The 20290-nt window shown below is 43.0% G+C and overlaps 1 protein-coding gene across 3 annotated transcripts in view; it reads left to right on the forward strand.

The window, feature by feature from the left end:
* Window positions 1-3822: 3822 nt before the first annotated feature.
* ITPRID1 (ITPR interacting domain containing 1) overlaps window positions 3823-20290 on the forward strand; it is a 506204-nt gene continuing 489736 nt past the window's right edge. The window contains exon 1 of one of the 3 annotated variants that reach the window (XM_069215173.1): window positions 3823-3938. The gene's annotated coding sequence lies outside the window, so the exon portion shown is untranslated. Of the gene's footprint in view, window positions 3939-5673; window positions 5885-20290 lie in introns of those variants that run through there. The other 2 variants (XM_069215186.1, XM_069215179.1) reach the window with 2 other exon arrangements.

Consider the following 20290-nt stretch of genomic DNA (forward strand, 5'->3'; position numbering starts at 1 on the left):
ACGTTCTGATGGATTCTTGCTAGTGTGCCATCAATTTTCTAATTCTTTGCATTCTCTCTTCAGTGTTGTGAACCAGCCGGAAAGTTTGATCTTCTGGTGCTGGAGTTTCTTGTGGGGGTGATTTTGTCAGCACAGTTGTGGATCCAGTAGGAGAAGTTGGGGGCATCTTGCTCAATGCTGCTGGTGGGTTTGGGTCTGTTGGTGTTGAGGGTGGAGGTCCATTAGGTCTCAGTGATTTTCCCTCAGCTGCAGTGTTAGAGGGCGGGTGGTATGGAGGGGGGTTCAGGTGTGCTTATTACAATGAAGTGTACGATGAGGTGTTCGGTTCATGTTAGCTTCGTTGTGTGGGAGAATTTAATCTTGCCTCTGGCAGTGAAAATAGGGTCCAGGGTGTGACCTGCATTGTGCGTGGGGTCAGTTGCCTGAGCCCGATGTTATCGAGGAGATTGCTGGAGTTGTATTAATTGGGTCATTGAAATGGAAATTGAGGTACCCCATGAAGACCTAGTGTCTGGAGTTGATGGGTAGGGGGGAGATACACCTGGCGATCATTTTGCAGAAGGCAGGGCAGGGGCCCAGGGGCCTGTATGCTAGGGTTCCTCCGACAGTGGTTTTGGTATCAGTTCGAATTTGGAAATTAAAGTGTTCCATGGGGGATGTATTGTCCTCAGCATTGGGGCATAGGAGGCTGTCCTTTGGAGGTTGCGCAGGTGATGTCTGGAGGTGATGCGGAGGTGAGCCAGGTTTCTGTGATGAACATCAAATCAGGTTGGAAAGTGGTTATTGATTTTTGTTGTTTAGGTCTTGTTTTACTCAGATAAATATTCTGTATTTTTCTAAAGTAGTTTGGAGTCTTTTTTTGGTATTTTCACTGTGTTACTGTAATCTACGCGTTGCACAAATAATTTACACATTGCCCCTTGAGTTAAGCCTGACTGCTCTGTGCCAAGCTACCAGACGATGAACAGAGATTAATTTAGGGGGTGTATCTGACTTACCCTGACTAGGATTATGGTCACTACTTGTGCAGAGTGCATACCTCTGCCAACTAGAGACCCAATTTCTAACATCTGGCATAGCCAAGATCTTTTTGTTTTTATTGAAATGTATACATAAAATATACTTACTTTTAAGGACTTTCAGGCAACCAGTTAAACCCATTGGTTTGTTGTTGTGTCATTCACATTGTTAGGTTCGCCATATTAGATAGCGTAGGGGCTGTCTGTTGTGAAGCATAGTGTGGCTTACCAAGAATTGAAAGGTACTTGGAGCTCGTGCACTGCTTGCTATTGGTTGGCTTTACTTCTCACTCTCATTTGCCTTCCTATTTATAACCCAGCCTGTCAGTATTGTGTTTGTCCCTCCCATGAAGCGTTGCGTCTTTTACAATCTCTTTGATTGGCTGATGTCACTGCTTCCATTCCTTTTCAAGCACTATGGGGCATATTTACGTGAAGTGGCGCAGCACCGAGTTCAGCGCCACTTTCCTTGTGCACCTTAGTGCTCTCCTACCGCCACAATGTGTGCGCCTTATCAAAGATACGGCACAGGGTCGGGGGCAGTAGTGTCATTTTTATGGATGCTATTGATGTACTCCACAGAAGTGGTGCGAAAATACTGGTGCTACTCCTGCAGAGTACATAGGGGCCCACTATAAATAATGGAAGCCCACTTTTAACGCCTACTCGGAGCAGGCATTAAAAGTGCAGTAAAAAATGATGCAAGGAAATCTGTTAGATTTCCTTGTGCCATTTTTTCGGCCCACCTAACAGGGGAACGCCCCCTTTGCATACATTATGCCTGGTGCAGGCATAATGTAGCGCAAAGGGTTACAAAGTGGTGCAATGCATGCATTGCGCCACTTTGTAAATATGGTGTGATGATTTTGGCCTCGTTGGGCCACATTAGCATCAAAACAATGACGCTAATGTGGTGCAAGGTGGCGCTAGGGGCTTATAAATATGCCCCCGTTTTTTTTCCTTATCGTGCACATGCCATGAGAGTCATGTGTTTTCAAGTGGTCTCAATTGTGTACTTTGCTCCATTTCCCTCTGTCAGTCACCCCCACCCCATGTTGCACTTGCTCGTGTGTTTTTCCCCTTTGCCTCACTGTACCCTCTGTGTTGCTCCCCTTCCCTCTATTGTGTTCCTTTCCTGACAATCCCTTACCCCTCATTCCCCATTGTGTTGCTCACCCCGTTGCTTCCACTCTAGCCCACTTAAAAAAATGTTTTCCCATATTTTACTTCTTTTTAGCTACCAATCCTGCTCGAATCGGTAACTAAAAAACATAAAAAAGCATTTGCGTCTTTTTGTAGTTGCATGGATAAGTTGTATGCATGCTTATAAAATGACTCTGGCAGGCACGTCAATTGATTTTTTTCTTTTTATTTAACTAGCCACATTCCACAGCATTGGAGATGTTGTGCAGCGTTGCTAAAACCATTGGCAATGTCAATAGATCTCACAAGCAAGACCTATTGGCCTTGCAATTGTTTGTTCAATAAAGAAGTTACTTCCTCATATGGTGAATTCGTTCATTTGCCACACAGCCTAAATAAATAAATAACAGAAATGGTGCTTTCATCAGGGATGTAATTTGCAACCATTCAATGTGTCTTTTTTGCAACTCGTGATTTTGCTTTCATAATGGGAACAAGAACAGGAGCAACAGGGAATCCATAATTTACATAGGTGTATGAGCCAAGACACATAATATCCTATTTTTTCAATCTGTAGCCGCTGTGACAGAGGGACCCCAACAATGCTTACTTTATATAAAAGAAATTAGTTCAGGAGCCCATAGTTTTGCTCAGAAGCCCATTGAGGGCACTGTCAAACGTCCTTGTGTTAGAATCGACTACACAGCTTTAGTGTTCATCTACTGCCTCTTTAATCCACCGCCAGACACTCCCTGACCCTTTACCTCACTCATACAAGTTCCTGCTTTCTCCCTTTAACCCAGTGTGAGAAAGAAAGCCACCCAAAGAGGAAAGAAGGACATAAACAAAAATGAAAAAAGTGACAAAATCTGATGAGGGAAAATAAATGCTGCATCCAAAAATGAGTGTCAATGGACCCCAGCTGCAACCACTGGCTCAAATTAAGCACTGGTACCTTGGCTGGTTCTGCAATACCAACCAGTAATTCCTGCAGGGTCTGTAGTTTTGATAATACTGCAATTTGTGTTGTTTAGCTCTTTGGCATTGCTGTTTGCCTTCATTAATCCCATAATGTAGGCCATAATGCACCTTGTTATGCGCACATGGCCTAGAAGCAGATGCATTTACGCTGCTGATGTGATTGATCTTATTGGGCACATGAAAGGTTTCAAGGGTACAACATACTGATATGGTGAACTAATAACATTTACATAATACAATTTATCGGTAGTCATTCTCTGGAACAGCACAACTGAAAGTGCAAAAGGCTGAAGGCGCTGAGTTCTATCATTGAATACACACAAAAACAATTCCGGTTGAACTTAGGTGACAGTCTACAAAAGGAGGAAAGTACCAAACCAGCCAAGGAAACATTCTTGGAATTCGGATTGCAGCCCCGTGGGTCTTACTCCTCTTCTAGCAATGACCTTCTGCGATGTAGGCTCTTCCGTGACTCCTTCTCCGATGCGATCTTGTTACACCGGCTGCTTCAGTAAACAGAACCGAGCCACGTGTCTGCGCAGGAACAGGTTTTTCCGTCTACCTCGTGGGCAGGGATTATGAAAATGCTCGCGGACATTAGGCAAATTGCTCTTTTTTGGCTGACGTAATGACTGCGTGACATTCACTTGAATCTGGTTAGTCACAGCACCCCGAGGAGTGGAGGGACAGCTGTGGCACACTGACCTAAAAACTTGACTGCTGCGAAAATTGCCTGCTTCCAATCTCTTTTGTTTTGGCTGTTTCTGCGACTCTCCACCGGGTGATTTTCAGTGGGTAAGGCAAACTTGTTTATTTTACTTTAACCAGTGTTAGTGTACTTCTTATTGTTTCAAATACACGTTTTGATCAATTCGGGGGTGTGAGTGCATGTGTGGTCTTAGACAGCAGAATTACGTGTTGCATGGAGGAAAATGTAAATGCTCTACTTTCTCTCTGATTGCATGAAGAAATCCAGCGAGCCTAGCTACAGTTTTATGGACTTTCCCAAGCCACCGTCGCGCACCCACTTATGTGTACAAGAGCAGTGCTTTAAATGGGCCGGTACTGTCTGGAGTACCGGCACTTTTTAATTTTGAGAGGGAGAGTACCTGCACTTCTCAAGAAACACGTAATGCTTTTAATTTGAGAGTACCGGCACTTTTCAGAAACAAGCAGGTACTCAGGTACAGAGTACCTGCACTTCTGTTTTTCCATTTCAAACACTGTACAAGGGCAGTCCTCTAAAAACATGACGCTGGTGTATTGGTTTCTGACAGATCCCCTGAACCCCCAGGTCCACGTGTATAATTCTTCCAATGTTTTTTTTTATTTTCTTCCCAGGGTTTGACACCCGAAGTTATAATAGCATGTACTTACTGAACCACACGTACCAGAATGCAAAGAAAAAAAATCGTAGGGATGGATACATGAACCAGGACAAGTTCAGAGTCAGGGCCTTACTTTGCCACTGGCTTGCTTTCATTTAACAAATCAATGCATTTTGGGAGTTATAGTCTTTGGTCGGTTCAGTTGAATCATTTGCAGTAACACTCTTCCAAAAACTTTTAACATGAAAGCCCGCGAGTGGATATATATTGCCTTGGTGACGCTAGTTTCCGTGAAAATACTTGTTATTGTGTAAAATGTGATTTAATACGCTACGTGTACGAGTATCCAATGAAATCGTTGGTGGTTTAAAGAACTGGTGGGTAAGGGTCATTCTTGTCACAGTTTGCTGTCATGGCGTTAGTTTGTCAACTCAGTTTCTGTGCTTGATATGTTGAAAGCGAGCAGCATTTTGTTACCCCTTCGGTTTTTACTTGCATGTAGTTTAGGGATAGCATGCAAACTCCGCAAAAAGTCATCACTGGCTGGACAGCCAAGCTTTCACAGATAGTACATACACTTAAGCTGTCAACTCGGAACGTGAGGATGAAGGAACGTTGTGTGCCAACTTCCTGCTTCCAGTGGTGCTTAAATAAATGAGCATTTAGGTGCAGTAATCTTAACGAAGGACTGCACTTCAGGAACGCTTGATGTCTGTACCCGAGGGAAAGGAAGTGCTAAAGTACTGTAGAGTCCACTGTTACTGCCTGAGCTGACCTGCACGCATTTTCTGGAGCGTTCCTGCTTGCCAAGGCCACCTGATTCGTTGCAGTGTGAATGCCCTGCATGAGTGTCTGACTAACGAGCCATCAGCTTCCGCGGGAGCAACGCATCCTGAATGTCGAACCGCGGGACCCTTCATTTTTTGTTCTTTTACATTGTTTGCAATGCAAATGAACGAGCGTGGACGTCTCAGCGTCGTATCTATGGGAACCGGAAGATTAAATCGTGCGTTATTGGCGGAGGGAGGTTGGGTTTTGCTCTCCATGTGTTAGTAAAAGTGAGTTATGCAACACAGGAATAATGATAGTGTATTTGAAGAAAGGAGGTCACACGGAACTGTTCAACCTCACTGTGCCCTCCCTCCTCCGTTTTTCCACTCTCCCATCATTCACATAATCTAAAGTACTCTTTACCTAGATGTGTAAACAAATGCAAACTAATTCGCCTGCTGTCGCCGCCAGCTCTGACGTCTCAAGTTTCAAACGGACTTTTATTGCATAGTTTCGCTCTTAGCTTCTTCCCGGGCATTGAGATAGGGGAGTCCAGTCTTCTAACCAGTGATGAGCGGGACATATTCTAGCCTTCCGGCCACCTGTTCTGTGGCCCAGCATGGTGTGACATCCAGCAGACAGGTCTGTTATTATTGCTTTTGATCTGAGAGTTCTCACAAGCCAGTTAGGTTTCATTTCAGTGATGCTTTGTACAGTTTTTAGTTTTGCTGATACCTGATCCTGCACCGAAATACACACACCAGTTCATTGAAAGTAACTTCGGAGTTAATTTGGAAAGCTCTAGTTTGATAGTTTTTATCCTGAGTTAATTATGATGCGTTGTCCTGTCCTGTAAGGTGTACTGGTGTAAACCCTAATGCTACTGTTGCTGGTTTTGCTGTGAGCAAGACTTGGAAGTAGAAATGCGCCGGTTGTGGTTAAAGTGGAGAAATAATACTGGAATAAATATATAAAGACACTTTCCCGGAGTGCAGCAATTTTTCAGCCTTTGTTGAAATATATATATATATAAGTATATATATATATATATATATATTTCAAAATGTTCATGCTGGTGAACCTTCAATGTCCATGCCTTAAATGTATATGTGAAAAATACACAGTTTCATCTAGCAGGTGTGTTGGCTCGGTGGGCAGTCACATCCGTTAACAGCGAACAGTCTTTTGTCTCCTGGTCACGGGTTGGAATTCTGGTGGGTTTATTAGACCTTCCTTCTCCAGAAGACAATAAAATGAGAACCCTTCAGTTGGTTAACACTAGCCATGTTGATCAGCGGTAAGAAACCCACGATGAACGTGATCTTTACAATGCATACATTATGCTTCGTTTGTGTTTCTCTGCGTAAATATTTTTACTCTGAATATTATTGTTTTTGTTGGCATGGTCATAGATACACGTTCATTTGCATGAATAAAAAATGAGGCGGAAGAGTTCATTTCCAGTACAGATCATATTTAGGTAGAATATTCTGCGTTGAGAAAAATATGCTACAATATGTTGTTGAGCATTTCTTCTTTTTAACCAACTGTATTCTGTATGTATAATCATAATTTTGCTTTGATTAGGTGTTACTTGTAAAAGTCCTGGGGCCAGAAGTACAAGCTTTTTTTCTTGTCGCAAACGGCCCAGTTTACAGAATCGACCCGATTTGCGACAAGAAAAAAGTATTTCCCAATGTACAGACCCAATTTTGCGATTCAGTAATCTAAAAGGGTTTGTGAGTCGCAATTGTGAAGGGGCGTGCCAAGGGCGTCCCTTCCTAACTGCGAGCCGCAGTGGTATGTATGATTGGTTTGTGACCGTGAGTGCAGTCGCAAAACAATTGCAGTTAACACCAGTTTCTAATTGGTGCTAACCCATGCGCAGATGGAAAGGGGTCCTCAAGGGATCCCTTCTCCTCTGTGAATGGAAGCAAAAATATATTTTTTTTAGGGCAGGTAGTGGTCCCACGGACCACTGCCTACTTTGAAAAAATGAAACAAAAACTTAATTTTTTGTTGTTGTTTGAAATCCAGCCCATTTTCTGTTAATGAAAATTGGCTGCATAAAAAAACTGAGTTATTTCAAAAACAGTCACAGACATGATGGTCCCTAGCAGGCCACCATCCTTGTGAGTGTGGCCATTCCCAATGGGGTCACAAATTGCGACCTACCTCATGAATATTGATGAGGTAGGTCATTTGCGACCCCATTGGAGATCACAGTGTACTTAACAAAGTTGTACATTTTGTTTTGCGATTCGCAATTTGCCATTCCCAAATGGATTGCAAATTGCGAGTCGCAAAACAAGAGGTCGTACATCTAGGCCCTGGTTACTGCTGGAATTCATGAGTAAGCCTGGATTGTCCAGAAGTACTACAAGAGTAAGTCTTATCAAATTCTTTGTAAATCAGTTGTTTAACTTTGACAGGATCCTCAGAGTAAACCTGCCCACGTATCTTGAGTAAATTGACCTCCTTTATAGTTGAAACATTAAAAATGCTTATATTTTTCACGGCACAGTCATATTCGGATTTGTTCTCAGTTACTTAGCGGCTATTTTCTTTGGCAGGATTCTGTAGAGAGTCCAGATGGAAGTCAAATATTTCCCAATCAAGCAAGTGCACTTCAGTATCAATCACCAGTTAGGGTATTCATCTGCCAGACAAATACCTATGTTATGAAGAATAAATGGTTCCAATTCTTGCATTTTGGAGGAGGCTTATTTGTAGTTGAATTTGAAATATTTAATTATGTTTTTATTATTTAGCTGTGTGAGAAATGTAAGTAATTTTTGCTGCATGAAATCGCCACCACATATCCCTTGAGCCCACTGTGGACTGTGTCAAATAAAGGTTGAAAGGGAATGATTAGAAGCATAACATCCTTCATATTAAGTGCCAAACACTTTTTGTGATATAATGAAGAAGTCAATGTGGTAGTAGCTTTTGTGGACCAAGAAATAATAAAGGTACTGACAAATGTTTCTACTATGTGGTGATGCTGAAGGGGTGGGTATTAGTGCTGATGCCCCATCTGTAATTGTCTTGGCACCCACCTTGTGCCCCACTACCGGGTCACAGCTGCAGCCAGCAAAAAGACATTGACCTTGCAGTCTGGAAACAGCAATGTTGTTCCTGTTTACAATACACTTTTTACTTACTCTTGAATTTCCTAAGAGCCTTTGAGTTTTTTTAGGATGTTGTTTTTCTGTAGTTTTTTTCATACAAAATATTACTCATGTGTAATGTGTACTGTAAAAATAACTACCTCTATACAACAATGTGAGCTCAGGTTGTGGGAGGGTGTTTACAATGGGCCACAATTAAGAGCTGTGAAGCTCAGGCCAAATGCATAGTAAATTTCCCACATTGTCCGTCAGTGGGTCATAAATGGTTGTAGAATTCATGTCTATTGAACTCTGAGCCGCTCTTCAAAGTGCATAATGCAGGGGGTCTCCAACATTTTCTTTAATAGGAGCTACTTATATTCAGTGTAAATCATCCCGAGCTACCAATAATATAGGTTTTATAATCATGACCACCTCAAACAAGATTTCATAATAGGCCACTGTATGCAAGATTACCATCACAACTATAGCTTTGATGTCCTAGGCACCTAGAAAATACCAAAACATCACATGATGTACTCAACTATAAGCTTTAAATATAGTTTGAAAGTCAACTATTTTACTCCCAACATAAATGTTAAAAATTGGGTTTCTGGTTAGCAGAGATATATGCCCTGTCTGAGCAGGAAACGCAATACAAGTCAAGGTAAGTCAGATACACACCATAAATTAACCTGTGCTCACCCTCAGGTAGCTTGCCACAGAGTAGGCAGGCTTAACTTAAGAGGCAATGTGTAAAGTATTCATGCAACACTTCAAACAGTAACACAGAAAAATCACCACAAAATACTCCACACCTGGTTAGGACAATAGAGTATCTTTTTATGAATAAAACAAGACCAAAACAATAAAAATCCAATAAGCAGAACTTGAACTATGAATTTTTAAAGATAACATTAAATAGTAGTTCTTAAAAGCATAAAGCGCCAACCAAGGCTATCTGTTCACACTAGACTGGGGTAAATCCAAAAGTTCAGGCTGATCGCGATGGAGTGGGCATCGGATACAGGGACCAGCCTTGGCCCACTGAAAAAATACCTTGGTTCTTCCTTGTGCCGACGTCGAAGCCAAGATGCGAGGAGCAGAGGAGGCGACGCGTCATCATCGATCCTTCGGATGCATGCAATGCATTGGGTCTGAGCTGCGCTGTCGGAGATGCATCGGAAGCTGGAGATGATGGGCTGTGCAGTCTTGTGCCAGCAGGGATGCATTGATGTTGAGGGAGATGCACTGGCTCTGATCAGTGTAACAGCATTGATACACAGGTTCTGGTAATTGCAGCACTTTATATACGCTTCCAAGGGACCCCAGGCAGAGGGCGTGGGACCGAGAATGAGGACCTCTATCTTGTCCGAGTTCAGTTTTAGGCGACTGTTCTCCATCCAGTTGGCGGCGGCTTTCATACCTTCGTGGAGGTTGGTTTTGGTGGTGGCGGGTCCTTATTGAGGGAGAGGATCAGCTGGGTGTCGTCGGCATATGAGACGATGTTGAGGTTGTGAGATCGGATGATGTTGGCGAGCTGTGCCATGTAGATGTTGAAGAGGGTCGGGCTGAGGGAAGAGCCTTGTGGTACACCACAGATGGCTTCAGATCGGAATGGAGGGAGGCGGACTCTCTCGGTTCTGCTGGTGAGGAAGGAGGTGATCCAGTCCAGGGCTTTGTTGCAGATCCCTGCGTCATGGAGGCGTGTGCGCAGGGTGTGGTGGCAGACGGTGTCAAAGCCGGCTGAGAGGTCAAGGAGGATGAGGGCTGCGGTTTTGCCTTTGTCCAGGAAGGTCCTGATGTCGTCAGTGTCAGCGATGAGGGCAGTCTTGGTGCTGTGGTTGCTGCGAAAATCGGATTGGAACGGGTCCAGAGTGTTGTTTTCCTCAAGGTGGTGGGTCAGTTGCCTGTTGATGATCTTCTTGAAGACTTTCGCCAGGAGCGGGAGTAGGGAGATGGGCTGGTAGTTTTTGAGGTCATTTGGGTCCGCCTTGGGTTTCTTGAGTAAGGCGTTGATCTTGGCATGCTTCCAGTTTTCCGGGAAGGTGGTGGTCTCGAAGGAGCTGTTGATGATCATCCGGAGTTGGGCGATGATGGAGCTCGCTTTGTTGAAGATGTGGTGCGGGCAGGGGTCAGATGGTGAACCGGAGTGAATGATGTTCATTACTTTGGTGGTGTCATCGTCACTGACGTGGGTCCAGCGGAACAGGAGGTGGGTGTGGCTGGGGGCGATGAGTCGGAGGCGTTGGCGACTGCCAGTGGGGTCTTGGTGTTGAAGCTGTTGTGGATGTCTGTGATCTTGTGGTGAAAGAAGGTGGCGAGGGAGTCGCAGAGGTCTTGTGAAGGTTGGATGTCATTGGTGCTGGAGCTAGGGTTGGAGAGTTCCTTCACGATGTTGAAGAGCTCTTTGCTGTCGTGCACGTTGTTGTTGATTCGTTCCTTGAAGGAGGATCTCTTGGTGGTCCGGATGAGCTGTGGTGCTTGCGGACGGCATGCTTGAGGGCCGTGTGGGTGTCTGGTGTCTGTTCTTGGCGCCACTTCTTCTCGAGTTTTCGGCAAGTCTGTTTGGAGGTCCGGAGGTCGGTGGTTAACCAGGTGGCCATTCTGACGGTGTGGTTGTAGGAGGGTTTCTTGATCGGGATGAGAGCGTTGGTGCAATCGTCGATCCATTGCCTGAGTTCGCGGCAGCTGTGTCGGTGGTGTCGGCTGGTGGGGCTCGGGCGAGGGCAGAGATCAGCTGGTCGTTGGTGACTTTGTTCCAGCTGTGGCGGCGGATCAGTTACGGGTGGTGGTGTGTGGTGGATTTCTCGAAGGTGAAGTGGATGCAGCAGTGGTCGGTCCAGTGGAGTTCCGTGGTGTGGCTGAAGGCGATGTGACTGCTGGAGGAGAAGATGGGGTTGAGCGTATGTCTGGCGGAATGGGTGGGTGATGTGACGAGCTGTTTGAGTCCGAGGTTGGCAAGGTTTTCGAGCAGGGCGGTGGAGTTGCTGTCATTAGTGTTTTCGAGGTGGAAGTTCAGGTCTCTGAGGAGGATGTAGTCTGTAGAAGCAAGGGCTTGATTGCTGACAACGTCGGCGATGGAGTCACTGAACTGTGGTGGAGGTCTAGGGGGTCTGTAGATGAGGGTACCTCTGAGATTGGTCTTGGGATCAATGTGGATTTGGAAGTGCATGTGTTTGGCGGTGCTGAGGGTGTATTCGGTGTTGGTCGAGAACCTCTTCTCATTTGGGAATTACAGCCTATTGAAGGCAATAAGGAATCCCCAGTGTTAGTCTATGAGAGGGGTAGGCTTCACAGTAATGATACACGAATTTGGGAGTTTTTTACTACCAGGACATGAAAAACTTCAAAGTATATATCCTGCCTTTTAATTACATAGCACCCTGCGCTATAGGCTACCTAGGGCCTACCTTAGGGGTGATATGTCATAAAAATGGAGTTTAAGGCTTGTCAAGAGGTTTTAAATGTCAAGATAACATGGCAGTGTAACTGCACATACAGGTAATGCCAGGCAGGCCTGAGATGTGTTTAAGGGCTACTTGAGTGGGTGGCAAAAGCACTGCTGCAGTGCCACTACTAGCACTTGATATACAAGCCCTGGGCACATAAAGTGCACTTTACTAGGGACGTATAGGTAAATTAAGTATGCTGATTGTGGATATACCAATCAAACCATGTTTAGGGGAGAGAACACATGTACTTTGAGCACCTTACCACGTCTGACCAGTGCTAGAGTCCTAAGGCCAACAAAATGAAATCAGCAAATTATAAGGCAAACAGGCAAGACATTTGGGAAAAGACCACCCTAAGGCTGTCAGGTCTAACAATAAGCTTTTGAGTTCTGAAAATACACACATTTTCATCTTGCCTATACACTTTTTCAATTTTGACATACAAATATTAATTCAATGAAACAAAACCTTCTAATTGAGTAAACTGGGCTGCACACAGGAGAGCTATTTCCATGTCACTGAAGAACTATCAGTGGTTCACAAGCTACTCTATAGAGGAGCCTGTCATAGAGCAATGGTCAGGTGTGCCAGTTGTCAGTGTGTTTCTATGCGGAAGTGTGTGAAGGAGATACACAACTGTTGAACTATCGCCAGGACAAAAGATAAAGAAAAGGCAGTGCTCCCCGGGGAGATTGTGTGGTTATGTTGGTTATTTGAGGGGAAGAAGATGCAAGGAAGTATGTGCAGGAGATTGTGAAAAGAGGGTCATAGAAAGATATGAGATATGTAGAGGGAGGGTTTAAGAAATATATCAGGAGAGAAAGGGCATAACAATCTAACTGAGAGACTGCAGAAAAAAGTGCTGTGTCAAAGAGAACTGGAATGATTGAGACACTCTGAAGACCACCACCCCTTACACAGATCTTAGTAATGATTACATTTATTTACTTAAAATATTTGTATTAACTTTGTGTGTGCGTAAGTATATACTATGTGAGCACACATTTCATGATGGAGTGTTGTAAGTAGGTCCACCACTTTTTCCTGTGGCTCCTTGTGTGCCTCCATTAAAATCACATCTAAATACATACCTGTTTCTAATAAGTGTGGTTGTGAATACATTTCACCACATTTGAGAGTGGTGAGGTGAGTGAGATGATCTGTCATGTGTGGGGTCCAAGGCACAATTGAAATCACCACCATATAATGTTTCATTTGATAATCTTTTGAAGAGTGGCTGATAATGAAAGACAGGTAATTTGCTATTAGGCAAAATGTATTCAGTAAACAAACTCCCATGCCATAAAATCCTTCCATACTAAGTAAATAGCAGCTCATGTATCACTGTGAGCAGATCCCATTATAAACAGAACATTTCTGTGGATGATTTACATAATATTCCGGAACCAGATTTGGAGGAAAAATGGCAGTCATGCCGCTGCCACTTTGTAAGCTAGATAAATTCTGGTCATACAAGGTTGACTTCTTTTGCGGACAATACTCAAACATTCTGCCTCTGTAGAAAGCATCAATTTGTTGCCTTTTGGTCAAAGTATTGGTGCCTCAGATAAAATGTTACAAATTTAGGCCCATATTTACAAGTGGCCTGCGCCTGCAGTGTGTCACTTTTTGTGGTGCACTGGTGGTGCAGGCTGCTGACCCACATCTGCAAGGCCACGCAGAGCCACTTTCCGTGGTTTTTCATGGCCTAGTAGATATGGAGTAAGCAATGTAGTGCAACTCACTGCACTGCCTTACTTTACATCAGGGGGGTGTTTCCATGGGTGTTCCCAGACAACGTCTATATATTTTGACGCATTACCCGATTACAAGATGTTTTAAACCTGGGAATGCGTCAAATGCCTGGACCACCCTAGGGGTGGTGTATGAGTGAAGCAACAGAGAGAAATATCTTTATTTCTTGATGTTTTTCCTCTTTCTATGTGTGCTGCATTCTACAGTACACAAGGAAGGAGAAAATCACCTCCATTGAATGTTTTTGTGCAGAAAAGTGTCCCTTCCTGCACAAAAAACAATTACCCCCACAACATAGGCACCCTTGCGCTTGCTGCACTGCCCTGCGACATGGATCCTGTAAATATGGCCCTTGATTTGATACTTAGTGAAGATTCCCGATAAGTATGCCTAGGACAAGTAAGACGAGTAGAGGACCCCATGAAAATCATTTCAGCGTTAACTATAGATTTGTTATGAAGGGTGATGTCAGGCTGTTCCTCCATTTTATGCACTAAACATTCTATTTAAATTGACATTAATCAGACAGACACCATTACCTAAGTAAAACTGTAGTGGGAAGTTCAAGACATAGTCAAGGAAGGTAAACGCAGTAGGGATAATAGAAGCAAAAAAAACCTCTTTAGGAAAAAATACATTTGCATCTCCCTGGTCCTTGGATGAGAGAGTGTCCACAAGCAATGGCTAGAGGAGGAACCTAGGAAGACACCCATCTGTAATGAATGTCAAACTTTTCTAGCATGGTTGAACTGAAGTCCATGTATAAGATGAAGATGATCAGGCAGACTCTAGTTGCCCTTTTCAGTAAATGTGTGATCTGAAGCAGAATCAGGGAAAGAAGAGAAACCAAATTAAAATGTACTTCACATCATTTACATGTTGCTAACTGTAGGCATTTAAAACGATAAAATAAATGTACACACGTTTTTTTCCCCTGTAAAATACAAAACTTCTGTGAAATAGTTTTCATCTGCCTGGTTGTATGGTCTCTGTACTTTTCCATAGCTAATAAGATGCAAACTTTCAAGGGGAAGGCTGCTGCCTGTTGATAGAACTGAAAGTTTTGATTGTCTATTATGTGAGGCTCCTCTCAGTATGATACATGAATGAAGAAACAATTTGCATGCAAATGAATTTATGCACTGTGTTTTAAAGTTGTTATTGTACTTTTTGTTCAATGATTACATAAAGGTGAATGCTTGTAGAATATTAAAGTATGTGTATTGTAAAAATAAATGTGTCTGGAAGGAAGCAAAAGAAACATTTTTATTTTTGTTTAGCATCTCGTTTCCTAAATCGGTTGTTGATTTAATGTTATGTATTTACAAATGTCACAATTTGTTCTGTATAAAGCTTATTTTGAAAAATAGTATAAATGGACTTGAATTATTGTCCTTTGCTCTCTGCCATCTTTATTTTCAGAGCTCTTTTTGCTAAGGCACTTCATGTGGGCTCTTTCAGATCATTTTGCACATTTGCTCTTTTGTTCCCGGAGCATTTTCCAGTTGCACTTTCAGCCTATTTTCAATTATTATCAGGCTGGCACAGTTGCACTGCTGGTTTATTTTAAATTATTATCAGGCTTGCTTGACGTATGCCCATTTTTACTTGCTTTTTTGTGCAGAGTATTTTGTTACTTATTCTGAATACCTTGACTATTTGATTAGGTCTTTAGGTCTTTTTAATCTGGCTTGGCTATTGTTTCTTTAGGCAATTCACGTGCCACATCCGTACAACACATTTTCTGTTTTGCCCTATTCTTGTTGGCTACATTTACTGAATAAATCTAACAATAAAAAGACTAATTAAGAGTGTTTTGCTAAATTATTTTTGCCCCAATTTTTAAATCCACTTTGCTTCCTACTGAGCCATCGTATCAATCCCTTTTTGATAGAAGGAAAGCGTTTACAAAAAATATTGCAGACCCAGCTTAGACCTTTAGAGCAGCAGGAAACGACATGGCAATTTAGCACTCCATTTCCTAAGCTCTGCTTTCCTTGTCATTAAAGTGCAATGCCTATTTGTATGTACTAGCTACAGTCTGGGGAAAAGTAAGATTATGGACAAGTTAGAGAAAACATATTTTGGATCCTTCTAACTTTAAGCATGTTTTCTCCGCAGAAACCTACAAGCTGTAGCATCCGCTTTAGGCTGACCAGTATGCACTCCTGGGACTAATGGATGCTGGAAACAGTAACTGACCTATAAAAACATTTGAAGAAACAGATCATGATGTCCATTACGTATCTAGTTTCTCTCTTATCAGCGAGGCAAGTGATGTGGACATTATCACATTGTGTTTGTCAGTTTAGCACTATTGGTTTTTCATAAGCTTTTTATATTACATCAATGATTAGAAGTTCCACTCTATTCTTATTGGTCATATATATAGCTCATAAATTGGGCAATGACATAGGTCAGCATTGGCCCTTCAAGTGGGTCTATGGGCAACATAGAATATAGTACATTAAATCATTGTAATTTTGACACTACCATTGAAGGCAACGGAGTAGCAGCCAGCTATAATTATAGGTATAGACCCCCTGCTGTCAGCTTTTAAATGTCTAAGCTAGGGCCTCTGACTGTCCTTTTCCCTGCCTCTCTACGGACAATGTAGATCGTGCAAAGGAAACAGAGAGGCTGTGAATGAGAACGCATGGCGAGTCTTCCCCTCCTCCCAAAGTTCACAATGTCGTCAAATCTGCAGAAGTAGGAAGGGGGAATTTCTCCTTAGCTCCTGGATATTTCTAAGCTTTACCAAATGAACAAGAGCAGTTTGACAAAGCAAAGGGAGAATCAGTTCCTGAATTCAGCCTCCTTTCATAGTTCTTGTTGTGTTCATGCGATAGCAACTCTCAGGCACTCACAGTAGAAGCTGTGAAGGGAACTGAAGCTTTGGAGGCACAAGGTGGTTTTAAACCCCTTTCCCTCTCCTGTGTGTTTGTATTCTTTTATTAGGACATTTTGCCCTCATGGGGCAGACTGTTCGAAATAGAATAGAATAGAACAGAACAGAAGATCATGAAATCTTGTATACTATATTCGACCTCAATGGCTGCAAGCAAAGGACAACTGTCTGAAAATTATAGAGGAGTGGCTCTACTAAGCCCAAACAATGGTTTGTCTTTTAAAGTCAGTGGCTTCTTTTTTCTCTCATATCCACCCATAGTACAATATAGAAGGTGATGATTGTAATAGAACATCAGTCATAGTGAAGTGCATATTCCTATAGAATTGCATAATCAAGAACATGTTACACAAGAAACAATGACAATGTATTGATACTAGATCAACACTAGAAAGAAAAGTGCAAACAAGTGAAATATAGCATGCCATCCATCTCCATACTATATTTCCCTGGATGTGATAATTTTTGTTGCCCTGTCTCCCTAGACCTCAATTTACTAACGATTCACACAATGTAACACACCAAGGCAACTTTCTGCGCTGCGTTGCATGTAGGAAAAGGGCAGAAATGTGTCATATCCATCAAGATATAGTGCACTTCTGCCCCCTCATTGTGCTGGTGCACTTCATGTAGCCTAGGGCCAATGCAAAACCATATTGCAAGGGTATCTGCGTGACAGGCAGAAATGCAGCACACAGAGAAGCAAGAAATAATGAGGAGAAATTAAGCCATTTCTCCTTGTTACACCTTTCTTAGGTAGGAGCACTATTTTGGCACAGCCCAGATTTACTGGGAATGCCCTTGCTCCCCCCATGTAACATCTAATTGATGCAGTGTAATGTAATGCAGCAAAGTCTTTCCTTTGCTTTGCTTTTTTTACAAAGCCATGGACACTGCCCCAGTTTGGCCATTGTGTGGCTTGTTAAATCTCAATCCACCAATGAAGTCCCCATTCACCATAAGCTCTTGTCACTGGCGAATCACTTGATAAATGGTGAGCATTCCTTGATCACAGATGCTTGTGACACTTCAGGGTATATTTACTACACAGCGAAAAGGCCCACAAGTTCAGCACAAAATTGTGCTGAGAGATCAACTGCCCACCCAAATGTTAGTAAATATACCCCTTGGTCTTTGGAATAGGAGTTGTTGATTGACAGTGATGATTGGTTGAGAACGTAATGACCAAAAACAACATTAGAATGTACAATGTTCTTGAAGTCATCACAGTTTGCAATTAGCACACATTCAGTCCTTCTGGATGGAAATACGTGTGTTTGTCTGAGAGGAGGTTTAGTTTGAGGAAATTAAAGATTTTAATGAAGAGGAGCTTTCTCAGAAATTAGCTGTTTGAGATTGACTTGTTGTTTGCTAGGCCTGATTGATCAGTTCTTGTTTCTTCAGTTGTAGCTTAGCATGGAATGGTTTTAGTTCAGTGTGGAGCTCTCCATCTGAGAGTGAATCAAAACAAATCTCTCCAGAAGCTATGGCAGCAGGTGATTCTAGGAGGATTAAAACAAAAATTGGGGGCTGTGGGTTATCTGATGATATTGCAATGCAGACAGCCTTGATCAATGCAGTAGTTTAAGCTGCATAGGATAGTGGGTTTTCAGTGATTGCCTTTATATGTAAGTGAGTCTTAGCTGAATCTGTAATGTGGTCTGCTAGCTAGTTGTACAGATCCTGGGAGTTTTGCACAGTTTGAGTTACAGTTTGTCACAGAGTTCAGAGATTCACTATGCATTGTCTGTAGTGAAAAGGTTTGGCTTTATACATAGTTGCTTATGGATTCTAGCCACTGGAGAAGTTTTTCCATGGTCCCGTCATGCATTATTGTTCCCAATCTTCCTTTTGTTATGATTTTCATCCATTTGGCATCACTATTGTGAGCAGTGAATGTACATTATTTAAAGAAATATGAAAGGTTTGCTAGTAAAAATGTAATTATGTAGGAGAAGAAACCGAAATTGGCGGCATTCCTATTTTGGCCAGCCAGTTAAAAGGTCATAATCCAGTCAGCAAGTATATTTTTATTATCCACACCCCTGTGTTTCTACAAAGGCTACTGCTATGTATATTAATTAAAGTAATGAACATCAGTACATGAACGTTAAATTTGCTGCCCTATCCATGCCAGGTGGCACCTAAAAATCTGATTTTTAGACATAGTGACAAACAGAATGAGTTAATTTCTCTCTTACATTTTAGGAAATGCTTTCTAAAAAACTGAGCATATAAGTTATTTATATACATAAAACCTGAAAGTCTACAGTTTGAAGGGTGTTTTCTGACAGGAACACGAAAAGAGTTTTTATACTATCAGACAATTAAATTGAGCAGCATGGTTGTGTTTACCCTAATGTGAGTAAGACAGTTAGAGCCTCATCTGCGGGACCGCCAAACTCAGGAGGAGGATGCCACCACCATGGCAGTGGCATCCCTCCCCTGCTCTATTACAATGTTACCCCCAGTCTGGCCTGCGGGAACATTGCATAGAGCATTTCCACCGGCCAGACTGACAGTAACAGTGCTACAAGGTAGCACTGGGTTCCCTTAAAGGAGCCGAGTGCTATCTCGTAGCACAGAGGGGGCTTACATGCACATACAAGTGCGCCAGTGCGCATTCTGATGGTGCTGGGCAGTGGGGTCCACACCACACCCTCAGCGCCAGCCTTTCTATGATGGTCAGACCACCATGGAAAGGCTGGTGGCGAGCAGAGTTGTAATCAGCCAGGCAGCGCTGAGTTTAGCGCCACCCTGGCTGAGTACATCTCTGACTGCCATCATGCCTTCGGGAACCATGTTCCCGGTGTGGACAGCGGTCCCCTGGCGGGTCCGCCTGCCAGGGTTCTAATTGGGCAGTCGGCCCACCTGAAGTGCAGCAGTCTGACCGTCAACACAAGTGTGGTGGTCCTTGGACTGCCACACTCAAAATGAGGCCCTTAGTCTTAGGTTGCTTCTTTGTGTTTTTAAATTAAGGCTGACAATACGAAAAGTATGTTACTACTTGATCCGTCTTTTTCAGCATTATTTTTAGTTCATGTGGAGAAACAGAAGACCACCTCATGTGCCTAACTGAACACAGATATTAGGCCGTCCTCTTTCCCTAAGGTCATTTATACGTAGTATTCTACTCCAAAATCCCTGCATATCTGTTTGTGTTTTAGTCAGGTGTCTGATATTGCTATGATAGACTGAATTATACAAGTGCGCCAGTGCGCATTCTGATGGTGCTGGGCAGTGGGGTCCACACCACACCCTCATCGCCAGCCTTTCTATGCTCGTCAGACCACCATGGAAAGGCTGGTGGCGAGCAGAGTTGTAATCAGCCAGGCAGCGCTGAGTTTGGCGCCGCCCTGGCTGAGTACATCTCTGACTGCCATCATGTCTTTGGGAACCATGTTTCCGGTGTGGACAGCGGTCCCCTGGCGGGTCCGTCCGCCAGGAATCTAATTGGGCAGTCGGCCCACCTGGAAAGCAGCGGTCTGACTGTCAACACAAGTGTGGTAATCCTTGGACTGCCACACTCAAAATGAGGCCCTTAGTCTTGGGTTGCTTCTTTGTGTTTTTAAATTAAGGCTGACAATACGAAAAGTATGTTACTACTTGATCCGTCTTTTTCAGCATTATTTTTAGTTCATGTGGAGAAACAGAAGACCACCTCATGTGCCTAACTGAACACAGATATTAGGCCGTCCTCTTTCCCTAAGGTCATTTATACGTAGTATTCTACTCCAAAATCCCTGCATATCTGTTTGTGTTTTAGTCAGGTGTCTGATATTGCTATGATAGACTGAATTATAGAAGGCCCAAATATTGC

Source organism: Pleurodeles waltl, chromosome 2_1 (genome assembly GCF_031143425.1).
Source record: "Pleurodeles waltl isolate 20211129_DDA chromosome 2_1, aPleWal1.hap1.20221129, whole genome shotgun sequence".
Classification (NCBI taxonomy): Eukaryota; Metazoa; Chordata; class Amphibia; order Caudata; family Salamandridae; genus Pleurodeles; species Pleurodeles waltl.